Source organism: Hemicordylus capensis, chromosome 1 (assembly GCF_027244095.1).
Source record: "Hemicordylus capensis ecotype Gifberg chromosome 1, rHemCap1.1.pri, whole genome shotgun sequence".
NCBI lineage: Eukaryota > Metazoa > Chordata > Lepidosauria > Squamata > Cordylidae > Hemicordylus > Hemicordylus capensis.
Window position 1 is genome coordinate 185,600,895 of NC_069657.1, and position 12,577 is coordinate 185,613,471.

The window sequence follows — 12,577 nt, forward strand, 5'->3', positions numbered from 1 at the left end:
TCCCTATTCGTTTTCACTGTCTATCAGTAAAAATCAAGCTGCTTCTCCCTGCTTTCCTAAATCAAAGATTTTAGTGGGCAAATGAAGTGTGTGAATATACCTGATAGCTTTCTTTCCTAATGCTCGCTGCGGCATCTCACTCCTGAGCTAGGGAGGGTGCTGGGAAGAATAATTTCATCTTAAAGGGAGGGCAAAATGCTATACAAATTAGGACAAGTTCTCTGCCACATATACACAATATTCATGATTTTCATTTATGCGGAAAAGGGTATTATAAAGGACTGGTTACTCTATTCTGCCTAAACAAACTTCATTCTCTTGTGATTTACTGGCCGGTAAAACTCCAGGTACACTATTGTTTCTTTCTGCAGGCATTTTAGCAAACCCAGTGAATAGCTCACTGGAGAAAAGTTGTCACATCCACTGATTCATCAACACTCCCCCCCCCGCCCCCCAGTAGCAGTACCTGAGCCATCTGTGTTTAGCACTTACAAAGAAACCTCTTTGCAACTGCCATACAAATCAGGGGCACACTGAAGGTCACACTGAAGGGAATTTCAGGACACCGAGAAGATGTTCAGCTGCACGGTGGTAAGCAATAACAGCATCCCTACACAAGTTCTCTAAAATCCCAAGCTGCTCCTCCCCAGCCTGGAGCTGCCGAGGGTCCACTGGGAAATGTGTATTATGCCTGGGTTAATTTACTGATTAATCTCTAGTCAGTGGTTTGTGCTTTCCCCAGATGGCCAATTAAAATTTACAACTGGCAGAACAGTGCCCTGTTGGCAGACTGCTGTGGGGGCCAAAGCTAGAGGCAGTGACAGAAGGCATGGGCCTAGTTTTTTGCCTTAAAAAAAAAAAGCTACCTGCTTTAATCAGAAGTAGTATAAAAGCCAGGTTTATGCAGGAAGTGTGGGATGTGTGGTGCAGTTTACAACTCAGCTGCTATTTACTCTCCAAGATTCCCAGGACTGCTCCAGTATTCCAGGCATCATCGGTTTTACCAACAGCAAATATAACTGACAAAATCAGCCAGGGGGCACAACTGATTTAACAGCTTTTGAAATGTAATAGCCTCCCCCACCCCGATTTGCAGTCCCTGTGGATTGATAGTCTAATATCATTCACTTCCTCACAAATATATAAAACATTCACAGTTGTTTGCGTAAATCAAAGACAAAGTGCTGCGTGTGAAGCTGATAATAAGTAATGCTGTGATACATATAAAAGATAACATACTTTTATAGCAACAGTGGGGGGGGGGAATCACTGGATCTTTGTCACTTCGTATTCCTTCCCAAATTGCACGTGAATCTGAATAAAATATTGCAATAAATTATTTCAGATAAATTGAAATAAAGGAACAATTTAACCCAGTTCTTATTGGCTGACATAAAGGATGCACCAGTGCAGAGAGAGCAGCCTAACAGAACTTCCCAATTAACTTCGCCAGTGCAGCAGGGAAGTGTCAATAGTTAGCACCTGCCCCATCTCCAGGAAGCACTCTGTGCCACCTAAAAATACATTCCTGAGGGTTGTGCAGCCCTCAGGGACATATTTTTGGTGGCACAGAGGGCTTCCTGGAGAAAGGGAAGGCATAAAAAATTGTCACTTGCCTGCTAAACTGGTACAGTTATTTGGGAAACTCTATTGGGCTGCTTTCTCACTGTTCTAATGTATCCTTGCCTTTTAATTTTTAAATGTTTAAATGTTCTTAGAGAATGCTTTTTTTGGCTCTGTGGTCACCAGGAGTTGACACTGATCCGATGTCACAATCTTTCATTTCCTCCCCGCCCCCACCCCTCTGAACATGGATGGAATGGGAATGCTATAGTAAATTCTCAGTGTGGGTTAGATCATTTCCTGAAGGCACTAAACAAAATAAAAGGGACATACATATTTATAGCAGTTTGTAATTTTGGTGTACTTGACTGATTAGAGAGATACAATATATCAAACTAAAAAGACCTTTAAAACACACCAAAACTATTTCTGCCATTGTATTGTATTGTGCAGTGAAGTCACAGGTATTGTACATGCACAAGGCTACAACATGTGGGGCTTAGACAAATTCATGGAGGACAGGTCTATCAATGGCTACCAGTCTTGATGGCTATAGACTACCTCCAGGTACAGTGGCAGGACGCTTCTGAATAACAGTTGCAGAGGAGCAACAACAGGAGAAGGGGTACGTTGTAGGATTCCTGGAGGCATATGGTGGGCCACTGTAGGAAACAAGGTGCCAGACTAGATAGGCCTTGGGCCTGAGCCAGCAAGGCTCTTCTTATGTTCCTATGTACTTAAGTGTGTGACATAATTTGTCACATAGTGGTTTTGTTTTGTTTTCTAAGTTGGCTTCATGAATATTGATGATAAACTTAATAACTACAAATCCCAGGAGTACAGTCAGCTATTGCTGCACATAATGCCCACTAATACAACCAGAAGCAGATACATGGACTAGAAAAAACCCATGACAGAGATAGGCAAAATACTTCTTAAAAGTATTTTAGATACAAAATACAGAATAGTATTTTAAAATACATCTTAAAATACAATGCTTGAAATAAGGAAACAATTTTGAGATGTTTGTTACTTATCCGAACTTGATTCCATTTCCTTTAAGTGATACAAGTTTTTCAAAGATTAAATCACACAAGTTGTGCCTTCTGGGACTCTGAATCATCCCAGCAAAGGGAAATAACCGTTCTACAGGACCACTTGATGTTAGACTTGTATCATATCTAAAAAATAGTGGTCAGACAATAGTGGTCAGACAATATCCAACATACTAATGTGCTTGGATTTCTTTCCAGCTTTTTAAACACTCCATCAGATCAATAATTCACAAACAACATAATGCCCTGTTTCTTTTTGCTATGTTTACTATGTCAAAGTATGTCAATAGAAATCAAAACATGAAAAGGATGTATCCAAAGTTAATCCTGCTTAGAGTAAACCTATTGGAATAATTGGAAGTTAGTCATGACAAAGGCTGCAGTCCTATAGCTGTGGCATAGTCAAATGGGCAGCAAGTTGTATGTATGGTGAAGACATCATATAGCCAAATGGGGAGGAGAACAATTCCTTTTATCCCAATTAATCTGCTTCCCCTTTCCTCTCTCTCTTTGCTATTCTTGAAGCACTGAGAGCAATTGAGGGTTGTTTGTTTTTTTACAGGAGTGACTCAGAAGGATTCCCCTAAACCCAAGCTGCTACTCAGTAAGAAAAATTATCAGCTAAAGAAAACTTCGTTTTTAAACAAATCAAAAGGATTTGTTTGTATATTCTCCTACAAATCAGAAAATAAAGAAGATTCTAACTGCCCCATAAGCCAATGTGGTGTAGTGATTAGGTTGTTAGATGAGGACTGGGAGACCCAGGTTGAAGCCCTCATTCAGTTATGAAGCCCTCACTCAGTCAGATCACTGGATGATCTTGGCCACTCAATGAAGCTATTCTGATTATCACTAGGCTAAGCCCGCTCTCCCTGCAAAGCACCTCGAGGCACTTCACACTAATTGTGTGAAGCACCTCACTATTTCTCAGCCTAGCCTACCTCTAAGGATTGTTGTGAGGATAAACTGGGGGAAACAAACTTGGGATACTGTATATGGAGTTATCTGTTCTTGTGAGTCTCCTTTTCCCTCCCTCCCTCTTCCCCTCCCTCCCCCGCTCAATGTGAGCAACTTTACAGGCTGTTGTAAGGAAAATTAGCTACTCTCTACGCACCTCACTCTCTCACTGCTTGAGAAAGTCATACACAAAAACCATACACATCAGTATTTGAAAGAACTGTAGTTTTAAAATGTTGTTCTCATGCTGACCTTCTTTAAAATCTAAACAGAAACTAAGCTTGTATACTTTTTCATGTTTTAAAGACAGCAGGAGTGGAAGAACAGTGAAATAAAGATTTGCGGGGTGATGAGCGGCTCTAGAGGTGGGGTGGGGAAGAGGAGAAAAAAGCCAAGGAAGGGGTTAGCTACAGTGGGGAGAGGAACAGGCCATATCCAGCCTAAAGTTTGAGGGGGGGAGGGGGAAAGAGAGATAACAAAAGTTTGGGTGCTCCCAGTTATAGGGTCTTTTAAAAACAATTTGCAGCCTAAGGCACTTATACTGAAATAGTGCAAAAGTCAACAGAAATTAGTTTTCTAAATCAATGTCTTTGATTGAATTCAATAATAATAATAATAATAACAACAACAACAACAACAACACATGGTTAAAACAGTAAGTGGCTTACAACAAATAATCCTGTTGTAAGCCATTACAACAAGATTATGTTTATTATTTATAACAAATAAAAATTCATTAAAAACCTACAGCAGAGTACTGTTATTTATAACAAATAAAAATCTACATAAACTGTAAACTGTTTTCATTTAGCAACCACAGCAGGAGTACTTCTAATTTATAACAAAAGGAAGCCCACAAGCAGGAGAAGGTGTGGATTTCCCTCTCCTGCTGCCTTGCTGCCCTGCAACATGTATGCAATGAATGGCATATTGCCTCTGAATTATGCATGAAAATATTCTTGAACAAATGTGCCCATTTCACATATCAGAAATACAGAGGCCAAGGTAAAGGATAGTCAAAGAGCAAAGTAACCCCAGAGTCACAGAGCTGAATTTTACACACAGCACTCAGAAGGAATTCATGACTAATCATTTCTAATTTATATCATGCTTTTCAGCAACATATTTCCAAAGTGGGAATAGGCAAGTTGCAGATTTACACAGAGACTGGACCAGAAGAACTTCACCCTCTTCAGGTCAGGTCAGGTTTCAAGTTGCAGTGTTGCAGCTAAAAGGACAAAAAAAAAAAAAAATTAAAGCAAAGGAGCTGTGAGGTAGGGAGTTCTTTTGCATCCAAAATCTTGAGGGCAGGGCTGCCCCATCTCCACCCCCCTCCGCCCCCCAGTGGACACCCATGTCACTCTCATTCCCCATTTCCCATTTTACTCACAGAAACCGTCTCTCTCTCCTCCCTTGATTTTTCAAACTTGGCTGGCTGACCAGTCAGCAGCAGAGTAAAACTATTCCAATTTCAGGGGGCAGAGAGGGAGGAACAGAGCACACATATGAGGATGCTAGGCAGCCAGTAGGCTGCCTGCTTGCAATAAAAAGGTAGCTCCTGAAGCAAGAAAGCAAAGCAATAATTGGTTGAGATGTATTTTAGTTTGGGCAATGTATTTTAAAAATACAAAATACCTGAGTAGATGTATTTTTGATACAAAATACTTTCCTGAAAATTATTTTAGATACAAAATACAAAAGAATTGAAAGTACGTATTTCAATACTTGTATTTAACACATACTGGAACAGATACTGAAATCAGCCACTCCTGGTAACACTTTCCTTCACTTAAGCATAGATACTAGTACTAAGGCTTTACTATAGTATGTTTTAAAATAGGGGGTTATTGTAGTAACTGTCATCAGAACAGGAGCACAGTGTGACAGTCCACAGCATGATGGTCCTCTCAACAGGGAACTTGTGGAGTGGTGGTAAAAGCATCACTACACTAGCAATACATTTGACACAAACACTCTGCTAGGCAATTTCACATCCAACAGAGTCACTGAATAATACTCTGTCTTCATATCAAGGAGGCTATAAGTGTGGAGCCTTTCTTGAGTAATCCAAGCACAACTCTGGCACACAAATAACTCAGTAACTCAGCCATGCGCTGCATTAGTCTGGATGTCAGCCAGCCATGGGATGGACAAGGCAGAGAATGATGGTACACACTGAACATTTAAAAGTCTTAACTAAGGACGACTGAAAAGAAAATAGATGCATTTATAAATAGAAAATCTGATAACTGACTTTAAATAGTTGCCAGTGTCACTACTACTAGCTACCAGGGACTAGGCTGTCTAAACTCTGAACAAGAGTCCCTGAGCACAGCAGGTATAGCTTAGCTGAGAAAACTTACCAGGCAGCCGAGTCCAATTATAATAGTAATATTTTAGCACCGCATACATGCTCTTTCCCAAGTTCTTAAAGTAATTTACATAATAGTGTCTCAATAATCCTTAGAACAACCCTGTAAGAGACAGGTATGATTATTCCCTTATTGTTGATAGAGACTGAGGTAGAGAACATGTATACATTACGATATGATAAATAAATATGATAAAAATATGAGAAGTTAAAAATAAATAAATACATGGCTGAAATCTGAACAAGGGACTTGCATCTAATATCTTATGCTCCTAATTATTCTTCGACCCTAATTGTACTGCTTCAGGCTCTGAAGAATTTCTGGAGGAGTATGTGTGTGGATGTGAAAGAGAGAATATTCTTGGTTGCTTGGAGCTATGAAATCAACTGGAGTGCTGCTGTCATGGTCATCATTATTTTGAGCGGAAGAGAGCTGCAGCACTAAGAACCCGAGGATGGAAACTGGCTCTGGATGGGCTCCTTTCCTGCTTCCAGAGTCCAGCAGCATCCCAGCCACAGTGTAGCTTAGTGATAAATCCATTGGCGTTTCCTCTCCTCTTCAGTAATAAATTCATTTGTTGTCAAGAGGGTGTGCTGTAAGAGGCTTGAAGAAAGGAAATGGTGAGAAGGACCTGGAAAAGCTTGCGTATTCCCCCTGCTCCTCGAAGTCTCACAGAAGCATAATGAAAATACAAAAATGTGCAACACACATGCCTGAGACAATATCCAGTAGCATCTGACTTGAAACATAAGGCCATGTTCCATTTATCATATAGTCCTCCTTATGTGGGAAATCTCTCTCAGGCTGTAGAGTATTCTAATTCTTACCTTTCTCCAGAACATAACACACCTGACAAAGACAAAGTAGAAGAAAATTGTATGTATGAGACTTTCAGCCGAAAGGTCAGTCTGCATAATGTGAAGCCTTACTTCATGCCTTTGCCACAACTTTCACCGTCGTTGCAAGAGGTAAAATAGTTAATCGGATACCATCTCATTTTGTTTTTCCCAATGGCTAGTGAAAACTAAAAGCATGACATATATAAATTTTGATAAGCTGTAACCTGGACATTACTGAGATCTTTACATTTGCCTCATAATATCTAGAGGAAATATGAATAAACAAAAGCAGGTTTAAATTATAATGCATTCTTATTTATTTTTCTATGAAAACTGCTTTGAGAACTTCTGTGGAAAAGCAGTATAGAAATATGTGTAGTAGTAGTTCTGTCCTGTTGGAGCTCCCTGCATGCATTAGAGGCTTCCTGTTCACCTGGCTTGTATTGCAGCCCCAACGAAATAACAATGTAGTGATTCTAAAGCAATTTCAATAGCCAGAGCTCCTTTAAATTATTTTAGCGCATAGGAAACTTGGCAGTCTCCCCCATTGCCACTTACCTGTGCGAGAGGGACAGGCAGCTCATGTGGTCCCAGTGGCAGCCAACATGCCCCCTGCATGAGGCATCCCCCCCCCCACGATTGAGCCCCTCCTATTGACTCAGTGGGGGGACAGGTAAGTGCAGTCTTCGCTCCTGTGGCCACCCATGGACTCACAGCTTTGGCTAAGGTTGCACATGTTCAAATTCCCATTCAGTTATGAAGATCACTGTACACCCTTGGGTATATTACTGAAAGCTACTTAAAGGATTTCTGTTAGGATAAAATTGGATAACCTTGTGTCTGCTTCTTTGATCTCATTGCAGAAAGGGAGGGTTAATGTCAAGCATCAGCAAGAACCAGACTCTAGGCAGCTGGGGTCCAGGAAAGTTGTCTTTTAGTCCAAGTGGGCCATAAGCAAGTGTCTGATCCAAAATAAGAAGGGGTCAAGTTTGGGAGAAATAAACAAGTATCAGAGGGGCAGGAGGCAGGTGCTTAGTCAAAACCAGACAGAGGTCAAAATCCAAGTCAGTAAAGGAGGATAAGGAGAGTGAGAAACAGGTGTGCAATCAAAGCAAGGCAGGAGGTCAAGTTGCTAGGGAGCAGGAGCTTAGGAAGTGTAAGACAAGTTACTCAGACTGAAGAAAAAGTTCTGAGTAGTACTTGGCAGAGCCGGGAGGGCAGGGGTTGAGCTCTGGGGTGAACTGATCCCATGCTGTTAGGCTGGTACTGCAGTCTAGAGGGCAGCCTCAGACTACAGAACTCTGTCTGCCAGGCTTTCAGTGGAATGAGAGCACTAGTAGCAGCACAGCCTGACTGAAGGGAGCCCCAGTTTGAGACCCCAACACCTTAAAATAGAAATGCGATAAACAAATCTATATGGAAAGGAGCTGTATCGTAGGAAAGGGCTGGCAGAAGTTGTCAAACTCTAAATATCTCATTCTAGTGCTGTGATTTGGGCTATCCATCCTGCTACAGGCAACAGGAATAAGAGCACAATTGGTCAGTGCTATAGAGGTGTGCACAAAACCAGGTTGCCCGGTTCAGTTCGAGTCCAGAGTGGACTTGAACTGGACTGGGCATGTTTGGTTTTGGCACCCCACAAACACCCCCTGGGTTTGGTTGGGTTTGGGGTTTTTTGGGGCAAATTTTACTTACTGCCACCCGGTTTGGGGGCTTAGATTCGGCTGTGTGTGGGGGGGAGTCTCTAGAAGTTCCCCCCTGACCTCCATTCCTGTCCAAATCACCCAGTTCGGGCACTCTTCAGTCCATTCTGGGCCTGCCCTCTGTTATGGCGGCCATTTTGGAAGCTGCCATGCATGCCCAAATTTTTTTAATTTTAAAAAATCTCAACACCCCCCTCCCCCGCAAATGGCTGGCGGTGTGTGTTTCAGTCTGATAGCAAACCGAGCCGGGGGGGGGGGGGGTAGTTCGATAGTGAACCATTGAACCAAATCGATTTGATGTCAAACCTGTTCAACATTTAACCTGTTCGCACATCCCTACAGTGCTATTTTAAGAGTTTTAAAATGCTGAAAGCAGAATACAGCCTCTTAGAACAAAAAGAAAATGTAACTGAAAACAATGAATGACAGTTCCTCCATTTCCACTGTTTAGGTTTTGGTTGAGGTACCTAGTTAGCAAAACACAAAAAATCTTTCTTTCTTTCTTTCTTTCTTTCTTTCTTTCTTTCTTTCTTTCTTTCTTTCTTACTTGCCTTTCTCAAGTTAGTGGTCTCCTCTCTTTTACTGAGAGAGATATGCCCTCAATTAACCTTTTTAATTTTACTGCAGTGGGTCACAAGCTGACCTGCTGCCATTGAACCAGAGAGAACTTTTCACCCACATGGTTAATGAGAGAGAAATTTCAGAGCATAGCACATGGGATTTTGGGGGAGGGGGATCAGACAAAAATTGTATAGTAGGAGCCACAAAATGAGGTTTTAAATATTATAAGCATTCAGCAGAGATATTAATGGCTTTGTCTCCTTAATGTTTGCAAATAATGAGAAACAGGGGTATGCACAAGCTGTTCGTGCACAAGCTGTTCGTGTGGGGCAAGGAGGGATGCCTTTAACAAACAGGTAAAGAGCTCCTTACCTGCTCTACCCCTCCCTGAAACTTCCCCCCCACCGGTGTTTGTTTTAGAAACAGCCACATGGGGCTGCAGCATTCCTTCCTGCAGCCCCAATCAGCATCAGCATGCAAATGACCAGCGCATGTGCACCCTGGTCATTTGCATGCTGACACCAATCGGGGCTACAGGAAGGAACGCAACAGCTCCACGCGGCTGTTTCTAAAAAAAAATTACGGGCGGGGGGAAGTGGCGGGGAGGGGATGAGCAGTTTAGGAGCTCCTTACCTGTTTGTTGAAGGCACTCCCCATGGCCACTAGGCAGTGGCCACTAGGCTAGCAGTGGCCATTAGGCTAGCTGTTAAACTTGTTCGTGCACACCCCTAATGAGAAAGCAAAACAACAATATTCCAAACCACCCTTACCATAAATACATGCAGTAAAGCCTTGACTGATCCACAGCTGAGATTTTGAGTTTCAGTTCAGTAGAGTCGTGTCTCGTTCATTATCCCTCTTTTGGACATTGACAGCTGAAGTTATGGTTCCATTTTGGGTAGCTGGAGGATCTAACTCATCCTGGATTCTCTTGTTCTACAGGGAGAGAGCAGCAAATCAATAAGTTAGTAATGTCTATGATTTGTTGCCAGTACTAACTGGAATCCTCGCCTTTTAGGTCTTGCAATGGAAGCTTTCACTTTGTATCTTGGAGGTAAAGAAAAACCATAGAGCTTATCAAGCTTGATGATCCTTAGGCTCTCATCCTTCTATTTAGCCAGGACACCATGGCAGGCCTCGAAAATTTTTCTTTGGGTCTAGCAGTCAGCTCAGAAAAGTAGGAACCAGTCTGCCCTCTGCTCTATGGGAAGTAGTCCCGCTGCTCACCTCCACAAATGCCCTCTGCTCCAAAGGGAGGGGGCAGACTCCCTGTCTTGCTTGTTCCTCCCTTGCTTGCTCACTTCTTTTCCAGGCTGTGTCAGGCAGTCAATGGACAAATGCAAGCAGGAGGAGGCAGTAAGCAAGACTGGTGTGAGGGTTGAGCTGTGAGCAGTGGTCACTAGGCTAGCAGTAGGCAAGGCTAGGAGCCAGAACAGGGAGAGTCAAGCAACCGGTCAGGCCTCAGGGATCAAAACCAGTAGCCAAGGGTCAGGAATATGCTAGAGGTCAAGCCATGTAGGCTGTCAGGAATTGGGACAACCCAAGAGCTGAAGGTCAGAAACACACCAGAGGTCAAACCAAGCAGACAGATCAAAGAGGTAAGCATGAATAGATGCACGAGCAGCAAGGAGACAATGAAACTGAGATAAAGTCTGGCCGCATTCACACATAACGTGAAACTGGAATGTGAAACCTCTGAACCTGCGGTAAATTTTTCTAACTGTGAATTGCATTGTTGACGTTCATTGAACTGCAGCCTGCAACCTCCATTTTTAGGGTAGGGAAGCCACTCCCTCTTCCTGGTCCGCCAAGTCCTCATCCCAGCAAACTCTGTAGTGCTTACATCAGCAGAATGTGGGCAAGGTGTCAGAATGACTGCAAGGTGGCTGCCATTGTCCACAATCTTCAAGGGGGCATGTCAAGTGCAATTGTGCCTTTTCAGAATGGCTCTCCCACCCTCAGCAGGGAAAGAGCATTTAAAGCCATTTAAATGCCATGCAAGCCCTTCATCTGACAGTAATTGCACTGCCACCCCATAAGAACCCTGCAACAAAACAGTGTCGCACAAGCACAATTTTTGGCAGTGGGGGGATGCTGAGGGGCACTATATTTCTGTTACTCCAGGAAGGGAACATGATTATTTCCTAGGAAGGGATATGTATAGGAGGGACAGTAACAGATCATGGTGTCTGGCCTACTGTGACTAAGAATGTTCTTGCAATGGCTCACCCCCACAAAGCAGTCCATGGAGACCAAACCACACTCCTGCCCCTGTTTTGGCTCGCTGTCGGGGATTAGCCTTAAAAAAAAGTGCCATTTGAAACGCTTTTTCCCAACAGAATGGGTCTCCAAATGGCATTCAAATCACCTGAATTGATTGGGGTCTAATTGAGGGTGATTGCCCTCAAATCTGGATCAGGCCGTCTATTTTAGGGCAACTTGATTCAGGGTCGAATCTGTGAATGACCCTTGATTTGATGCATTTCCTTTCAGTCCACGTATTGTCACCCATAATGATTCTGTGGGGGTCTCCGGTCCTCCTAGGTTTTCCAGCTTGTTGGATGCTCTACCTTCCTTACTATACAGTGCTACTTCACTCGCAATCTGCTCCTCCCTGTCATTTCTGTAGAGTTTGTATCCAGGAATAAAAGTATTCCACTGGTTCTCAGCATTATACCAGGTTTCTGTTATTGTTGTTGTTGTTGTTATTATCACAGTCAGACAGGTGTTATTGACTGGTTTGTTTTATCCAGACATCGAGTCCTTCCCAAGGACCTGGGATGGCTGAATTTTATTGTCAATGTTGTCGCTGTTGTTATAGATATTAGGGATGTGCACGGAACCACAGAGGTGTGGTCCGGCACTGGGGGGAGTGTGGCTTTAAGGGTGGGGGGGGTAGTACTCCCCCCCCGCTCTTCCCCCTCTGGCACTGGACTTTTCTAAAACGTATTTGGGGCGGCAGAGTTCCTCCCTGCCGCCCCTGCCTCCGTTGTTGTCTTCAAAGTTTAGAAGCAGTAAAAGCTAGCGCAACACATGCGCCCATCGCGGTGCACGCGTGCCCGTCGCCGCCACCGGCACATGCGTCACATACATGATTGTGACGTATCCCCCTCCCCCCGCTGAACCGCCTGAATTCCGGACTGGTCCGGAGGCCTTCTGCATGGCCCCAGATCGGTCCGTGCACACTCCTAATAGATATTGTCGCAGAACATAGGCTGTTCCCAGTAAAGTTGCTTTTTGTAATTGGCTGATGGTAATTTCTGTGGCCCCTATGGTGTTGAGGTGCTCTTCAAGTTGTTTTGGAATTGCACCTAGGGCACCAATTACCACTGGGATTATTTGGGTCTTTTTCTGCCACAGCCTTTCAATTTAAATTTGTAGATCTTTGTATTTGGTGATTTTTTTCTATTTCTTTTTCTTCTATTCTGCTATCCCCTGGTATTGCTATGTCGATTATTTTAACTTGTTTTTCTTTCTTCTCGACTACAGCTATATCTGGTGTATTGTGTGGCAGATGTTTGTCTGTT

At 43.1% G+C, this 12,577-nt stretch overlaps 1 long non-coding RNA gene across 1 annotated transcript; it reads right to left on the minus strand.

The window, feature by feature from the left end:
• Positions 1 to 4,217: 4,217 nt before the first annotated feature.
• Positions 4,218 to 9,982, minus strand: LOC128323433 (uncharacterized). The gene is made up of 2 exons (XR_008306359.1): positions 9,821 to 9,982; positions 4,218 to 6,796 (listed from the first exon to the last, which is right to left on the minus strand). It is a non-coding gene; the product is annotated as an uncharacterized LOC128323433 (long non-coding RNA).
• Positions 9,983 to 12,577: the final 2,595 nt, after the last annotated feature.